The following is a 19,011-nucleotide window of genomic DNA, read 5'->3' on the forward strand; positions in this document are numbered from 1 at the left end:
GCTGTGTGGTTGGGGGTGGGAGGCGGCTTGTGAGGCATGAGCTCAGAGGACATCAGAGGGCAGGATGGGGGCCGCTGGGGTGTCCATGGGAGCTGCTCGCACTCCGGGTTCCTACAGAGAAGAGGTTTGCAGGGATAGTCAGGGAGTTGTGTAGGGGCTTATCACAACCCTGCGTTTCCACAGCACGGATTGCACTGTGATGGTAAGTGAAGTTCATACTTATCTAAGGCAGTTCGTCAATTTTCTTTCTTTTTTTTTTTTTTCGTCAATTTTCTTGTGAGGCCCACTGAATCACCTGTAGGTCACTTAACAGGTACAACAGGCAGGGGAATAATGGCAGGGCAGGGGCTGCACATAGTGGGCTGAAACGGGGGGAGACCTGAGTGGGAAGACCACCAAAGCACTCAAGCACTGGGTATCCCAAGGAGTGTGAGATAGGGGAAAAAATGGGGGGGGGGGGCGGCCAGAGAAATAAAGTAAAAACGGAAAACTTCTACACTCAGGGGGCTAATGGGGAGGGAGAAGGATAGCCAGCAGACAGCGCTGAGAAGAGGACCAGAAAGAACGGGAAGGCTGGTCCGCCAGCACCGCGGCCACGGGGAAGAGGCCACGTGGGCAGCAGGTGGGTAGTCAGTGGCCATCCGCAGCCACCACACCCCTCCCCCACACAGCCCTGCCCCCACACCCCCATCCTTGTGTTTCTCTGGCCACAGAAAACACATCAGGCTTCCAATCTGGGTTTGGAAAAATACATTCTTGCCAGACTTTCTAGGATAATTGCTCTTAGCTCTTATTTCCCAGTTACCTCTTGGCCCTGGATCTTAAAAGAGCCATCCCTTTATAAAGAAACTTTAATTAAGTGCTCCCTGGAGGCCATCTGACGCCATATTTGAGCTATTTAATTCAGTTGAGCGAACACTTAAGCCAAGAACTGAGTGAGGTCAGAGAAAGAGGTGAAGGGCACTGGCTTCTGTGGCTGCACAACAGGAATGAAGAACATGCCCAGATGCCGGGAGTACACGTGAAGGGCTAGGAGAAGATCAGGGAGAGCGGTTGGCAGGGCTGGGACGAGCTTTCACTAGGGAGTGCTGGACCTCAGAGGGCAGGGAGGGGAGCCCCCAGGTCGGCTGAGGGAAGGAGCCGGCAGGTCTCGGTGGTGTCCTGCAGAAACAGAGTATCCAGGATGCAAAGATGATCAGATCTGGGTTTTAGGAAGGTATTTTATTATTTGCATATTCCTCTTCAATAAACCTGATATATATATATATATATATATTTTAATAAAAAGGGCAAGAGAGAAGCCTGTAAAGGAATGAGACCTAGAACAGTCAGAGAAGGAAGGAGAGAGCTAAGTCAGGAAGATACCACGGATAAGACTGAAAAAGGTGTCCTGGTTTTACAGGAAGATCACTGGTGACTTTGCCCTCAAGAGCCTGGCAGAAATGGAAGCAGATGGCAAGGGGCTCTGATTCCTGGAACACGAGGCGCCCTCCCCCAACCTGAGGTAAATAAGATGTTTTAACCATTAAAGACCAAAGAAGGGTTAATGTTTTCCTACACCTACACAACTGAAGCACCTCTGCAGAAAAAGAAATCTGCATGCGTAGGTAAAGCAATCTGTCCATAACAGAGAACACAATTGGCACAGCACGAGTTGACCGATCCAGTGTGGAAAGGGCTGCGATTACCAGAACCCTTAAGGAAGCCCCACTCCACTGTGTCCACAACAGGACACAGCTGCCAGCACTTAACTGGCCACCAAGCCTCCTCGGGGACACGGGGAAGCCCACCTGACATGCTGAGAAACTGGCCTGGAGCTACATTTTCAACTATGCTGAAATGAAGACACTTCATAGGCAAGATCTCCTCCTATCTTAGGCTCTCGACCAACAGATGACTGAGGAAGGTAAGCCAGAATCTACTTTTCCATATTTTTACCACAGGTTTAAAATAAGGTACTTTGCTTAATTAAGTGTGGAATCTAAGAAAAGGATACAGATGAACTTATTTACAAAACAGAGATAGACTCAGAGACTTAAACAAACTTATGGTTACCAAAGGAGAATGTGGAAGAGGGATAAATCAGGAGTTTGGAATTAATGTGTGCTGCTGCTAAGTCGATTCAGTTGTGTCTGACTCTGTGTGACCCCATAGACGGCAGCCCACCAGGCTCCCCCGTCCCTGGGATTCTCCAGGCAAGAACACTGGAGTGGGTTGCCATTTCCTTCTCCAAAGCGTGAAAGTGAGAAGTGAAAGTGAAGTCGCTCAGTCGGGTCCGACTCGTAGCGACCCCATGGACTGCAGCCTACCAGGCTCCTCCATCCATGGGATTTTCCAGGCAAGAGTAGTGGAGTGGGGTCCCATCGCCTTCTCCAATGTGTGCTGACAACTGTATATAAAATTAAAAAAAAAAAAAGGACCTACTGTATAGCATAGGGAACTATATTCAGTATCTTATAATAACCTACAAAGGGAAAGAATCTGAATAAGAAATAGAGATATATATGTACAACTGAGTCAGTCTGCTGTACATCTGAAACCAATGTTACCAAGCCACGTTCTTGGACTCTTCAATCAACAGAAATTTCTTGATAAGAGACCAGATGAGCAATTCAGGCAAGACTTTATTGGGACTTCTGCTGCAGCAGTGAGGAGCGAGAATAAGCAACAGATGCCCTTGCTGGCTCCCTGAGTGGGGGTAGTGAGCTGATTAAAGGGGTGGGGATGAGGCGGACCCAGGGGTTGGGCCAGAGGGATGGCTTGGGTGCCTGCCCACCCCCTTGGTGGTGCTGCGTGCAGGGAGCATGCACAGTACCATTTTAGCTCCCAGCTCTTCAGAAATGGCTGCTGCTGCTAAGTTGCTTCAGTCGTGTCCAACTCTGTGCGACCCCATAGACGCAGCCCACCAGGCTCCCCTGTCCCTGGGATTCTCCAGGCAAGAACACTGGAGTGGGTTGCCATTTCCTTCTCCTCAGAAATGGCAGTTTGGCTTTTTGGTCTTTTTGCATCTTGTCCAGAATTTGCCCCAACTGCACCTGCATATAGTTATTATCAGTCCCTTCTAGTTTTCTTTGTTTTGTATGTAGCTTCCCTGGCGGCTGATGCTAAAGAATCTGCCTGCAATGCAGGAGACCTGGGTTCAATCCCTGGGTTTGGAAGATCCCCTGGAGAAGAAAATGGCAGCCCACTCCAGTATTCTTGCTCGGAGAATCCCATGGACAGAGGAGCCTGGCAGCCTAAAGTCCCTGGGGTCGAAAAGAGTCGGACATGACTGAGCAACTAAGCACAGCACAGCTCAAGGAGACATTTGTCCAGATGCAAGTACTGCAACAAAGGGCCCCAGGATTTATGTCCCAGCCCATGTCATTCTCCTCTGAGGGATTCTGCACCCTTATTTTTAAGGGGTAAGGGGGCAAAAGTCTCTTCTGAACTTCTTCCTGCTGGACAGGGGCCTCAGACCCTAGCCTACCATAGGGGTGTATAAGTCCCTCACTGACTGTTCCAGTTCAGTTCAGTTCACTCACTCAGTCATGTCCGACTCTTTACGACCCCATGAACTGCAGCATACCAGGCCTCCCTGTCCATCACCAGCTCCCAGAGTTCACCCAAACTCATGTCCATTGAGTCAGTGATGCCATCCAACCATCTCATCCTCTGTCGTCCCCTTCTCCCCCTGCCCTCAATCTTTCCCAGCATCAGTGTCTTTTCAAATGAGTCAGCTCTTCGCATCAGGTGGCCAAAGTATTGGAGTTTCAGCTTCAACATCAGTCCTTCCAATGAACACCCAGGACTGATCTCCTTTAGGATAGACTGGTTGGATCTCCTTGTGGTTCAAGAGACTCTCTAGAGTCTTCTCCAACACCACAATTCAAAAGTATCAATTCTTCGGTGCTCAGCTTTCTTTATAGTCCAACTCTCACATCCATACATGACTACTGGAAAAACCATAGCCTTGACTAGATGGACCTTTGTTGACAAAGTAATGTCTCTGCTTTTGAATATGCTCTCTAGGTTGGTCATAACTTTCCTTCCAAGGAGTAAGCATCTTTTAATTTCATGGCTGCAGTCACCATCTACAGTGATTTTAGAGCCCCCCAAAATAAAGTCAGCCACTGTTTCCACTGTTTCCCCATCTATTTGCCATGAAGTGATGGGACTGGATGCCATGATCTTCGTTTTCTGAATGTTGAGCTTTAAACCAACTTTTTCACTCTCCTCTTTCACTTTCTTCAAGAGGCTCTTTAGTTCTTCTTCACTTTCTGCCATAAGAGTGGTGTCATCTGCATATCTGAGGCAAGGACCTGTCAAGATCTGGGCCACCCTCTGCTGGAATGAGTTGAATTCCTTGAGCCATCATGAGCCTCATTTGAAACTGCTGGAGCCTAGAAGACACATACTGAACCAAAAGGCTAAACAGACAAGGGCCAAAAAGCAGAAGACCAACAGTAGCCATTAAAGGGCCCAGACAGGGAAGGAACCAGGTTACTTTGGGGAGGACTTCCTTAACTGTGAACCAGACAGTGGAGGCAATGTTGCCTCTGACAAAACTGTGAAGCCACTCTGCCTAGGTGTGTATCTCCTTCACGTTAACTTCTATCTGTCCTGTTGCATTGGTCTGGGTACTGCAGGAAGTGTTGGTTATCACACAAACCCCACCTTGTTCTGCCAGATGGTAGTCAAGAGCTAGACGATTGTCAAGAACTACATTAGCCAAAGAAACAAGGTGGTCTTAAGTCCCATGAAGGCTTGCCCTGTCTGTTCCATCATAGAATCAGGCTGTCTGGAGAGATTTCTCAGCGTTGCTTTGTGATAGGCAAAGCCTTCCCATGGAGCTGCTGGTCCTATAGCCAGTCCTGCTCCTTCCAAGGTCACTCCTAGTGCTCCCCGATTTGGTGGTGAGCTGGAGTGCTCCGGTTATGGACCAAAATTCCTCTTACTCCTATCTCCCTAGAGGGCACTCCCCTATGAAATGGACGTTATCGGTGCACTTACAGGTCATAACTTGGGTGGAAAAGGACAGGGCCTGGCCATAATTCCACAACAGAGGATGGTTTGGGTGTCCACAGAGGGAAACAAACAAACCCTTCAAGGGTGCAGACCTGAATGTCTGTCTCACAGTTACTAAGAGTAGACAGTCCTTGAAGGACATAGCAGTTACTGGTGTTTGAACAATGAGAGGACAACAGACCATGCCATTCATAATTAAACACATGAAGCTCTACACCATTTGTAACAAGATGCTCATGTATTATCCTGCTGGCATCATCAGAGGCTCGCACACAAGCGGTCATATCACTCTTTGCCTAGAATCTCACAGGTGGGTTGAATTGACTTGACCAGGCGATTCAAGCCAAGTTGTGGCTTGACCACAACTCACTCCCCTTCCATGTTGTTGAGGGGAACAGGGCCATAGTTTGAAACAGGGCATCAGTGGGTATGGTTATGGGTACAGTTTGTCCCTATAAAAGAGGCAAGAACCTGGTATGATTATGCCTTGGGGAGGTTCTGTGCCATTTGTACAGTTGAACATAGTGTAACGTGCACTTTGGGTCCATTTGTGGTGTGAGTCAGTCTAAAGCCTTGGAACAGCCTCCTGGAAAATGCATGCGTGACTCACAGAGGTAAAGGGGGTGGCCGTTGGCCCTGAGTTAGATCATTAATCACCATTGGAACCAGCAGGTTCAGGGGAAATACAGGAGGAGGGCCAGTGGCCAGCTAAGGTGTTGATGACGTACCCAGCTTTCTTTTCAGAGCTCACCTGCAGATATTCTGGAACTGCCAGTAGTGAATTTTCTTGCCATTGTCCCCTAGTTACAGGGAGTAGTAAGGCAGGCAGTCAGTAAGAGTCTGGTGGAGTGTTTCCCTTAAACCCAGCACAGACAAAGGAGCTCCTTCCCTGGCAGGGGTGGCTGAGCAAACCAGTAGACCGCAAGCAAGATGTACAACAGCAAGCATGGCACACTGATGTCCCGCCCACCACATCATTTTACTTATCTGTCAACGGTGCCGGTCTTTTGGATAGGTGTCTCAGATCTTCCACTGGCTCATGGGTTTATTGCTCTTTTCTTGTGACCTTCAGGGTTTTTGGAGTTTCTTTAGCCTGGACAGATGTGCCCAACTGGATGTCCCTTTCAGTTTGACAGCAGTGGAGGTGACTAAAATTCCCTTCTAGGGGCCCTTCCATTTTAGCAGTAGTTGGTCTTCAGGGGGACCCCTCTTTCTGGGCTTTAAGAACTTGGCCCCCAAGGTTTATTTGTGTACGAACTGCTCCTTCCTCTATTTTTAGTGGGAGTTGGCAGTGTCTTGTGGGCATAGTCCTGGATTGCCTTCCGAACTTGTTCTAGATTAATAATATATCTCAGGATCTGATCAATTCCTCATCCAGAGGAATGTCAATAGTAAGAAAAGGCCTATGAGAGGTCATTTCAAATGGGCTAAGCCTCAGACCATTCTTGGGTGCTACACAGACCCTGAGGAGTACAATAGGAAGCAAGTTGGTCCAGGGCTCATGAGTCTCTTGGTAAAGCTTTGCTGAGGTTTTCTTTAAAGTGTGGTTCATTTTCTCTACCTTCCCTGAAGACTGGGGGTGCCAAGAAGTGTGCAGCTTGCAGTCTGTCCCTAGGGCTGATGTGAGTCCTTATATGATTTTGGCTATAAAAGGGAACTTGTTATCTCTTTGGAGGGACTTTGGAAGTCCAAACCAAGGCATTTCTCTCTTGAGTTGATACTTGTATAGTTGACTCAGAATTCTGGGTTAGTTTCTGCTGTACAGCCAACTGATTCAGTTATCAGTTCAGTTGCTCAGTCGTGTCTGACTCTTTGTGACCCCATGGCCTGCAGCACGCCACACTTCCCTGTCCATCACCAACTCCCAGAGTTTGCTCAAACTCATGTCCATTGAGTCGGTGATGCCATCCAACCATCTCATCCTCTGTCGTCCCCTTCTCCTCCTGCCTTCAGTCTTTGCCAGCATCAGGGTCTTTTCCAATGAGTCAGTTCTTCACATCAGGTGGCAAAAGTATTGGAGTTTCAGCTTCAGCATCAGTCCTTCCAATGAATATTCAGGACTGATTTCCTTTAGGATAGACTGGTTGGATCTCCTTGCAGTCCAACGACTCTCAGGAGTCTTCTCCAACACCAAAGTTCAAATGCATCAGTTCTTCAATACTCAGCTTTCTTTATGGTACAACTTTCACATCCATACATGACCATTGGAAAAACCATAGCTTTGACTAGATGGACCTTTGTTGGCAAAGTAATGTCTTTGCTTTTTAATATGCTGTCTGGGTTGGTCATAGCTTTTCTTCCAAGGAGCATCTTTTAATTTCATGGCTGATTCAGTTATGCATATTTTGGGTATTTTTTTTTCCATTTTTATTTACCATAGGATATTGGATATAGTTCCCTGTGCTATACAGCAAGACCCTCTTGTGTATCCATCCTATATATAATAGTTTGCATTTACTAATCCCAAACTCGCAATCCTTCCCTCCCCCGCCTCCCTCCCCCTTGGCAACCACAAGTCTGTTCTATATGTCTGTGAGTCTATTTCTGTTATGCAGGTAAGTTCATTTGTGTCATATTTCAGATTCCACATATAAGTGATACCATGCAATATTTGTCTTTCTGATTTATTCATGTAGTATGTTAATCCCCTAGTACAATAATTCATCCCTGTTGCTGCAAATGGCATTATTTCATTCTTTTTTATGGTTGTATAGTATTCCATTGGGTACGTGTACCACATCTTCTTTATCCATTCATCTGTTGGTGGACATTTAGGTTGCTTTCTCCTGGCTATTGTAAATAGTGCTGCAGTGAACATTGGGGTGAAGGCACCTTTTTAAATTATAGTTTTGTCTGGATATATGCCCAGAGGTAGAATTGCTGGATCATATGGCAACTCTGTTTTTAGCTTTTTAAGGAACTTTTATACTGTTTTCCATAATGGCTAAACCAACTTACATTCCCACCAGTATTTAGAAAGTTCCTTTTTCTCAGATATTGGAGCATATGTTATTTGTAGGTTTTTGATGATGGCCATTTTGACTGGTGTGAGGTAGCACCTCATTATAGTTTTGATTTGCATTTCCCTAATAATTAGAGATGCTGAGCATCTTTTTCATGTGCCTGTTGGCCATCTGTATGTCTCCTTTGGAGAAATGTCTTGGTCTTCTGCAGACTTTTCAACTGGGAGGTTTTTTGTTGTTGTTGAGTTGTTTGAGCTATTTGTATATTTTGGAAATTAAGCCCTTGTCGGTCACATCATTTACAAATATTTTCTCCCAATCTTTAGGTTGTCTTTTTATGTTGTGGATGGTTTCCTTTGTTGTACAGAGGTTTCTAGGTTTGATTATGTCCCATTTATTTTTGCTCTTTATTTTTTTCTTTCTTTTTGGTTTCTCTGGGTCTTCGTTGCTTTGCACCAGCTTTCTCTTGTTGCCACAAGGGGGTGCTTCTCTTCATTGCAGTGCGCAGGCTTCTCCTTGCAGTGGCTTCTCTTGCTGCACAGCACAGGCTTTAGGCACACGGGTTTAGTAGCTGTGGTGTGTGGGCTTAGTTGCCCCATGGTGTGTGGAATCTTCCCAGAGCAGGAATCAAACCCATGTGCCCTGCATTGTCAGGCAGATTTTTATGCATTGTGCCACCAGGGAAGTCCCATTTTTGCTTTTATTTGTACTGCCTCGGAAGACTCACCTAGGAAAACTAGTAGGATTAAAACAGAGAGTATATTGCTATGTACTCTTCTAGGAGTTTTATAGTGTCATGTCTCATATTTAAGCTTATAATCCAATTGAGTTTATTTTTGTGTATGTGGGAGGGTGTGCTCTAACTTCACTGATTTACATGGGTGCCTATGCAGCTTTCCCAATACCACTTGCTGAACAGATCGTCATTTCCACATTGTATATTCTTCCTCCTTTGTTGAAGAGTAATTGGCCTTAGATGTGTGGGTTTATTTCTGGGCTCTCATTCTATTCCACTGACCCTTATGTCTGTTTTTGTGCCAATACCATGTGGTTTGCTTACTGTAGCAGTATTATCTGAAGTCTGGGAGGATTATGCCTCCTGCTTTGTTCTTTTTCCTCAAGATTTCTATGGCAATTCTGGGTCTTTCATGGTTCCATATAAATTTTTGGATTATTTGTTTTAGTTCTGTGAAAAATTTCATGTGTAATTTGATAGGGATCAAATTAAATCTATTGATTTAGGTAACCAACTCCCAGAGTTCATCCAAATTCATGTCCATTGAGTTGGTGATGCCACCCAACCATCTCATCCTCTGTCATCCCCTTCTCCTCCTGCCTTCAATCTTTCCCAGCAACAGGGTCTTTTCCAGTGAGTCAGTTCTTCACATCAGGTGGCCAGAGTATTGGAACTTCAGCTTCAGCATCAGTCCTTCCAATGAATATTCAGGGATGATTTCCTTTAGGATTGACTGATTTGATCTCCTTGCAGTCCAAGGAACTCTCAAGAGTCTTCTCCAGCACCATAATTCAAAATCAATTCTTCGGTGCTCAGCCTTCTTTATGGTCCAACTCTCACATCTGTACACGATTACTGGAAAAACCGTAGCTTTGTCCAAATAGACCTTTGTAGGCAAAGTGATGTCTCTGCTTTTTAATACACAGTCTAGGTTTGTCACAGCTTTTCTTGCAAGGAGCAAGCGTCTTTTCATTTCATGGCTACAGTCACCATCTGCAGTTTATCAGTTCTAGTTGCTTTTGTGTAGAGTTTTTAGGGTTTTCTGTATATAAGATCATATCATCTGCATACAATGACAGTTTTACCTCTTCCCTTAATGTGGATACTTATTATTTCTTTTCCTTGTCTGTGGCTAGGCCCTCCAATACTATGTTGAAAATGGTGAGAATGTCTTGTTCCAGATTTTAGCTGGGAAGGCTTTCAGCTTTTCACCATTGACTATTCTATTGACTGTCATTTTCTCATAAGTAGTTTTGTTTTTTTTTTAATGTTGAGATATGTACCCTCTATATCCACTTTGTTAAGAATTTTTATCATGCATGGGGTTGAATTTATCAAATGTTTTTCTGAATCTGTTGAGATGATCATGTGGTTTTGGTCTTTTATTGTGATCTATCACATTGACTGATTTGCATACGCTGGACCATCCTTATGACTCTGGGGTGAATCCAATTTGGCAGTGGGGTATGCTCCTTCTGTGTTGTTACATTTGGTTTGCTGATACTTTGTGAGACTTTTTGCATCCATATTCATCAAAGATACTGGCCTGTAATTTTCTTTTTTTGGTGGTGCCTTTGTCTGGTTTTGGTATGAGGGTGAAGATGGCCTCATAGAATGCTTTTGTTCCTCTTCAATCTTTTGGAAAAGTTTGAGGGTAAATATAAGTTATTCTTTGTTTAGCAGAATTCACTTGTGAAGTCATCTGGTCCTAGACTTATGTTTGTAAAAAGTTTTTTATATTTTTTTCTTTTTTCACAGATTCTATTTCACTTCTACAGATCAGTCTGTTCAAATTATTTCTTCTTGGTTCAATTTTGGATGGATTGTATGTTTTTAGAAACTTGTCCATTTATTCTATGTCATCTAGTTTTTTTGCATATGATTATTCACAGTATTCTCTTATAGTTTTTGCATTTCTGTGATATCAGTTGTTATTTCCCCCTCTTCATTTCTTATTTTGTTTAATTGGGTGTTCTCTCTCTTCTTCTTGGTGAGCCTGGCCAGAGGTTTATCAAATTGATTTACCATTTCAAAGAACCAACTGTTGGTTTTATTGACTTGTTTCTATTTTTTAAAATCTGTATGTTATTTATTTCATCTCTGATCTTTGTCTATCCTTAATTCTGCTGACTTTGGATCTTATTTGTTCTTCTGTTTCTAATTCTATTAGGTAGTAGGGTTAAGTTATTTGAAAATTTTCTGTTTTTTTGAGGAAGGCCTATATGAACTTCCCTCTAAGAACTGCATTTGCTACATCCAATAAATTTTGCATGGCTGTGTTTTCATGGTCATTTGTCTCAAGGTATTTTTAAATTTCCTTTTTGTTTGCACTGTTGACAAATTGGCTTTTTAGTAGCATATTGTTTAGTCTCTATGTAATCAGTTTTTTCCCTCATTCCTTTTTCTGTGGTTGATTTCTATTAATAGTTTCATGCCATCATGGTCAGAAAAGATACTTGAAACAATTTCTATTCTCTTAAGTTTGTAGAACCTTATTTCTGCTCTAATATATGGTCAATCTAGAATGTTTGATATGCACTTGAAAAGAGTGTGACTCTTGATTTTTTGGATATAATGCTATAAAACATCAACTGAGTCTAACTGTTCTATTTTATTATTTTTGTTTTTTCCTTGACAAAGATTTTGTTTTAATTTTATTTTAGTTTTTGGTTTTCCAAATGGCACCTGACAAAAGATTTTATTAAAAAAAATTGTTTTTACTTGGAGGATAATTGCTTTACAACGTTGCATTAGTTTCTGCTGTACAACAACATAAATCAGCTATAAGTATACATACACCCCCTCCCTCTTGAGCCTCCCCCCCACCCCCACCCCACCCCTCTAGGTCCTCACAGAGCACTGAGTTGAGCTCCCTGTGTTGTACAGCAGCTTTCCACTAGCTGTCTGTTTTTGGTAGTATTCATATATGTCAGTGCAACCCTTTCAGCTCTTTCAATTCATCCCACCCTGTTTTCCCCATTGTGTCCACAAGTCCATTCTCTACAACTGCATCTCCATTCCTGCCCTGCAAATAGGTTCCTCAGCACCATTTTTCTAGATTACATATATGTGTTTTAATATATAAAATTTGTTTTTCTCTGTCTGACTTAATTCACTCTGTGTGACAGACTCTAGGTTCACCCACATCACTACAAATGACCCAGTTTCATTCCTTTTTATTAAGGCTGAGTAATATTCCATTTTATATATGTACCACATTATCTTTATCTGTTCATCGGTTGATAGCTATCTAGGTTGCTTCCATATCCTGGCTATTGTAAATCTGTATAGTTGCTAAGTCATGTCCAATTCTTTGTGACCCCATGGACTGCCAGGCTCCTCTGTCCATGGGATTCTCCAGGCAAGAATACTGGAGTGGGTTGCCATTTCCTCCTCAAGAGCTGTTGTAAATAGTGCTGCAATGAACACTGGGGTACATGTGTCTTTTTCAATTATGGTTTTCTCAGGGTATATGCCCAGTAGTGGGTTTACTGGGTCATATGGTAGTTTTATTCCTAGTTTCTTAAGGAGTCTTCATACTGTTCTCCATAGTGGCTGTATCAATTTACTTTCCCACCAACAGTGAAAGAGGATTCCCTTTTCTTCACATCCTGTCCGGGATTCAGTCTGTAGATTTTTTTGACAATGACCATTTTGATCCATGTGAGGTGATAGCTCATTGTGGTTTTGATTCACAATTCTCTAATAATGAGCAATGTTGAGCATCTTTTCATGTTTTTGTTGGCCATCTGTATGTATGTCTTCTTTGAAGACATTTCTTTTTAGGTCTTCTACCCAATTTTGATTGGGTTGTTTGTTTTTCTGATATTGAGCTGCATGAACTGCTTGTATATTTTGGAGATTATAAACCTTTGTCAGTTGCTTCATTTGCAATTATTTTCTTCCATTCTGAGGGTTGTCTTTTCATTTTGTTTATGGTCTCCTTTGTTGTGCAAAAGCTTTTAAGTTTAATTAGATCCCATTTGTTTATTTTTATTTCCATTACTCCTGGAGGTGGGTCAAAGAAGATCTTGCTGTGATTTATGACAAAGAGTGTCCTGCCTTTGTTGTCCTCTAAGAGTTTTATAGTGTCTGGCCTTACATTTAGGTCTTTCATCATTTTGAGTTTATTTTTGTATGTGGTGTTAGGAAGTGTTCTAATTTCATTCTTTTACATGTAGCTGTTCAGTTTTCCTGGCACCACTTATTGAAGAGGCTGTCTTTTCTCCATTATATATTCTTGCCTCTTTGGTCAAAGGTAAAGTGCCCATAGATGCATAGGTTTATCTCTGAGATTTCTGTCCTGTTCCATTGAACTGTGTTTCTGTTTTTGTGCCAGTGCCATACTGTCTTGATTACTGTAGCTTTGTGGTATAGTCTGAAGTCAGGGAGGTTGATTCCTCCAAGTCCATCTTTCTTTCTCAAGATTGCTTTGGCTATTCAGAGTCTTTTGTATTAACAAACAAATTGTAAAATTTTTTGTTCTAGTTCTGTGAAAAATGTCATTAGTAATTTAATAGGGATTGCACTGAATCTGTAGAGTGTTTGGGATAGTACAGTCATTTTCACAATATTTATTCTTCCAATTCAAGAACATAGTATCTCTCTCCATTTAGTCATCTTTGATTTCTTTCCTCATTGTTTTATAGTTTTTTGCGTACAAGTCTTTTGTCTCCTAAAGTAGGTTTATTGATTTTTTTTCTATTGTTCTTTTAATCTCTATTTCATTTCCTCTCTGATCTTCACTATTTCCTTTCTTCTGTTGCCTTTAGGTTTTGTTTGTTGTTCTTTTTCTAATTATTTCAGGTGGTAGGTTATGTTATTTAATTGAGATTTTTCTTGGTTTGTTTTTTGTTTGTTTGTTTGAGGAAAGCCTGTATCACTTTGAACTTCTCTCTGGGAACCACTTTTGCTGCATCTCATAGATTTTGTATGGTTGCTTTCATTGTCATTTGTTTCAAGTTATTTTTTTCAATTGCTCTTAGATTTCATTGTTGACTCATTGGTTTCATCAGTATCATGCCATTTAGTCTCCATGTAATCAGTTTTTTATCATTTTCTTTTTCTGTGACTGACTCTAATTTCATGCCATTGTTGTCAGAAAAGATGCTTGAAATGATTTCTGTATTCTTAAATTTATTGAGATTTGTTTCTGCCCTAGTATGTGGTCTATCCCAGGGGATGTTCCAAGTATACTTGAAAAGAATATTCTTATTCAATCTGCCACTCTGGGTTTTTTGGATGTAATGTCCTGAAATTATCAGCTAAGTCTAACTATTGTATCATTTAGGATCTCTGTTGCCTTCTTGTTTTTCTCTCTAGAAGATCTGTCCGTTGATGTCAGGGTGGGTGCTAAATTCTTCCACTATTATTGTATACCTGCCAGTTTCCCCTTTTACATCTGTTAGTATTTGTTTATGCATTTGAGTGTTCCTAGGTTGGGTTGCATATATGTTGACAACTATAATATCCTCTTCTTATATTGATCCTTTTATCATTGTATAGTGTCCTTTTTCTTTGTGGCCTTTGTTTCAAAGTCTGTTTTGTCTAATACAAGTGCTCCAACCCCCACTCTTTTGTCCTTTTTGTTCACATGAAATCTGTTTTTCCATCCCCTCAATGTTCAATGTATGTGTGTATGTTCCCCTGAAGTGGGCCTCTTGTAGACAGTATACAGTAGGCTTTTGTTTTCTTATTCAATCTGCCACTCTGTGTTTTTCAATTAGAGCATTTAGTCCATTGACATTTCGATAAAAATTGATAAATATATATTTATTGCTTTTTTGAACCTTGTTTTCTTGTTGATTCTGCATTTCATTTCTTTCTTTTTGTTTTTTTTCTCTGGTGGTTTGATAACTTCTTTCTATTTTATGCTTGTGCTCACTTTCATTTTTATGAGTTTGTCATATGTTGCTGACTTGTGGTTGCCCTGTTTTTGAAGTATGTTAATTCCTTCCCATATCTACTTGCATTATCAGTTCAGTTCAGTCCCTCAGTTGTATCTGACGCTTTGCGGCCCCATGAATTGCAGCACACCAGGCCTCCCTGTCCATCACCAACTCCCAGAGTTCACTCAGACTCACGTCCATCGAGTCGGTGATGCCATCCAGCCATCTCATCCTCTGTTGTCCCCTTCTCTTCCTGCCCCCAATCTCTCCCAGCATGAGTCTTTTCCAATGAGTCAACTCTTCGCATGAGGTGACCAAAGTACTGGAGTTTCAGCTTTAGCATCAGTCCTTCCAAAGAACACCCAGGACTGATCTCCTTTAGAATGGACTGGTTGGATCTCCTTGCAGTCCAAGGGACTCTCAAGAGTCTTCTCCAACACCACAGTTCAAAAGCATCAATTCTTCAGCGCTCAGCTTTCTTCACAGTCCAACTTTCACATCCATACATGACCACTGGAAAAACCATAGCCTTGACTAGACGGACCTTTGTCAGCAAAGTAATGTCTCTGCTTTTGAATATGCTATCTAAGTTGGTCATAAATTTCCTTCCAAGGAGTAAGCGTCTTTTAATTTCATGGCTGCAGTCACCATCTGCAGTGATTTTGGAGCCCAGAAAAATAAAGTCTGACACTGTTTCCACTGTTTCCCCATCTATTTCCCATGAAGTGATGGGACTGGATGCCAGGATCTTAGTTTTCTGAATGTTGAGCTTTAAGCCAAATTTTTCACTCTCCACTTTCACTTTCATCAAGAGGCTTTTTAGTTCTTCACTCTCTGCAATAAGGTGTCATCTGCATATCTGAGGTTATCGGTATTTCTCCTGGCAATCTTGATTCCAGCTTGTGCTTCTTCCAGCCCAGCGTTTCTCATTATGTACTCTGCATATAAGTTAAATAAGCAGGATGACAATATACAGCCTTGACGTTCTCCTTTTCCTATTTGGAACCAGTCTGTTGTTCCATGTCCAGTTCTAACTGTTGCTTCCTGACCTGCATATAGGTTTCTCAAGACGCAGGTCAGGTGGTCTGGTACTCCCATCTCTTTCAGAATTTTCCACAGTTTATTGTGATCCACACAGTCAAAGGCTTTGGCATAGTCAATCAAGCAGAAATTTTTTTTTTTCTGGAGTTCTCTTCCTTTTTCGAGGATCCAGCGGATGTTGGCAATTTTATCTCTGGTTCCTCTGCCTTTTCTAAAACCAGCTTGAACATCTGGAAGTTCATGGTTCACATATTGCTGAAGCCTGGCTTGGAGAAATTTGAGCATTACTTTACTAGCGTGTGACATGAGTGCAACTGTGCGGTAGTTTGAGGATTCTTTGGCATTGCCTTTCTTTGGGATTATGGTCATTTAGGCTTAAACACATTCTTTAAAAAAAAGACTACATTTTATTACTCTCCTACCTCACATTTTATGGTTTTGATGTCTTCTTTTACATCTTTATGTTTATTATTTTGGTTTTCATTGTGGTAATGATTGCTTTTCACAAGATTTTTAAAATTTAAAAATCTGTCTGCTGGCTTATTTAAGTGATTTACTTTCCAATTGTGGTTTTCTCTTTCCTATAGCTTCTTGCTTCTTTTCTATTTAGAGAAGACCTTTCAATATTTCTGTCAGATTTAGTAGTGCTGTTGTGTTCTTTAATTTTTGCTTGTCTGAGAAATTCTTTATCTCTTCTTCTATTCTAAATTATAATCTTGTTGAGTAGAATATCCTAGGTTGCAGATTCTTCCTTTCAGGACTTTAAATATGTCTTGACCCTCCCTTCTTGCTTGTAACATATCTGTTCAGGAATCAGTTGATAGCTTTATGGGAGTTCCCTTGTAATTAACTATTTTTCTCTGGCTGCCTTTAGAATTCTCTTTAACTTATACCATTTCAATTATAATGTGTCTTGGTGTAGGTCTATTTGGGTTCATCTTGTTTGGGACCCTCTGTGCTTCCTGTACTTAGATATCTGTTTCCTTCTTTAGGTTTGGAAGTTTTCAGCCATAATTTCTTCAAGTGCATTTTTTATCCCCTTTCCTCTTCTCCTTCTGGAATCTCTATTATGCATAGATTGGCATAGGTCTTTTATATTGCTTTCATTTGTTTAAAATTTGGCTTTCTGTCTGAAGAAGAACTAAAAAGCCTCTTGAAGAAAGTAAAAAAGGAGAGTGAAAAAGTTGGCTTAAAGCTCAACTTTCAGAAAACTAAGATCATGGCATCCAGTCCCATCACTTCATGGCAAATAGATGGGGAAATAGTGGAAACAGTGTCAGACTTTATTTTGGGAGGCTTTAAAATCACTGCAGATGGTGATTGCAGCCATGAAATTAAAAGACGCTTACTCCTTGGAAAGAAAGTTATAATTACTTTGTCAACAAAAGTCCATCTAGTCAAGGCTATGGTTTTTCCAGTAGTCATGTATGGATGTGAGAGTTGGACTATAAAGAGAGCTGAGCACCAAAGAATTGATGGTTTGGAACTGTGGTGTTGGAGAAGACTCTTGAGAGTCCCTTGGAGCACAAGGAGATCCAACCAGTCCATTCTAAAGGAGATCAGTCCTGGGTGTTCATTGGAAGGACTGATGCTAAAGCTGAAACTCCAATACTTTGGCCACCTCATGCAAAGAGTTGACTCACTGGAAAAGACCCTGATGCTGGGAAAGATTGAGGGCAGGAGGAGAAGGGGACGACAGAGAATGAGATGGTCGGATGGCATCATCGACTCAATGGACATGGATTTGGGTGGACTCCAGGAGTTGGTGATGGACAGGGAGGCCTGGGGTGCTGCAGTTCATGGGGTCTCAAAGAGTCGGACACAACTGAACTGGTTCAGTCTCCTGTGGGGTTACTGCTCCTTTCCCCTGGGTCTTGGTGCATGCAAGGTTTTGTTTGTGTGCTCCAAGAAAGGAGTCCATTTCCCCCAGTCATATGAAGTCCTGTAATTAAATCCCACTAACCTTCAAAGTCAGATTCCTTGGGGATTCCCATTCCCTTTGTTGGATCCCCAGGCTGGGAAGCCTGATGTGGAACTAAGAAGAACCTTCACAACAGTGGGAGAATTTCTTTGGTATTATTGTTCTCCAGTTTGTGGGTTGCCCACCCAGAAGATATGGGATTTGATTTTTATCATGATTGTGCCCATCCTACAGTCTTGTTGCAGTTTCTCCTGTGTCTTTGGATGTGGGGTATCTTTTTTTGGTGGATTCCAGTGTCCTCCTGTTGATGGTTGTTCAACAGCTAGTTGCAATTTTGGTGCTCTCACAGGAGATGAGCGCATGGCCTTCTACTCTGCCATCTTGAACCACTAATCTGCATTTCTGTCAATGTTGTTGTTGTTCAGTTGCTCAGTCATGTCTGACTCTTTGTGACCCCATGAACTGCAGCATGCCTGGCCTCCCTGTCCCTTACTCTTCTCTCCTGGAGTTTGCCCAAGTTCACATCCATTGCATTGGTGATGCCATCCAGCCATCTCAACCTCTGATGCCCTCTCATCCTTTTGCCCTCAATATTTCCCAGCGTCAGGGTCTTTTCCAATGAGTTGGCTGTTCATATCAGACGATCAAAATACTGGAGCTTCAGCATCAGTCCTTCCAACAAATATTCCTGATTAATTTCCTTTAAGATTGACTGGTTTGATCTCTTTGTTAGTCATCTCCGGCCCCACAGTTCAAAGGCATCAATTCTTTGGCTCTCTGCCTTCTTTATGTTCCAGCTCTCACAATGGTACATGACCACTGGGAAGACCGTGGCCTTGACTTTACAGACCTTTGTCGGCAGAGTGATGTCTCTGCTTTTCAACACACTGTCTAAGTTTGTTATTGCTTTCCTGCCAAGAAGCAGTCCTTTTCGGATTTCACGGCTGCAGTCATGCTCAGTGATTTTAGAGCGCAAGAAGATGAAATCTGTCAGTTTCCACCTTTCCCCCTACTATTTGCCATGAAGTAATGGGGCCGGATGCCATGATCTTAGTTTTTTTTTTTTTTAATATTTAGTTTCAAGCTGGCTTTTTTACTATCCTTCTTTACCCTCATCAAAAGGTTCTGTCAGTAGACATTCTTAATTCTTTCAGGAGTTTCACTGTCTCCTTTTTGAACTGGGTGTCTTGTCAGACTGAAGAGATCTGTTCCGTTGTTCTTTCAGGGAAATTCTCTTGATCTTTTAACTGGGAGCGGTTCCTTTGCTTCTTCATTTTTTTCTTATATTTCTCTTACTCTGAGTTTAGGAAAAAACAATTATCTACTGTAGTCTCAGAGAGCTATTTTTGTGTGAGATCCTGCACATGTAGCTTGCATGGGTTTAATATTTTTGGTCTGAAGGCTGTTTTTAGTATGGATGTCTGTTCCATTTTTCCTCAGCATGTGCTGACCATT

The sequence above is a fragment of the Bos grunniens genome, chromosome 2 (assembly GCF_055505025.1).
Source record: "Bos grunniens cultivar Pamir isolate PY7600 chromosome 2, Bosgru_T2T1.0, whole genome shotgun sequence".
Classification (NCBI taxonomy): Eukaryota; Metazoa; Chordata; class Mammalia; order Artiodactyla; family Bovidae; genus Bos; species Bos grunniens.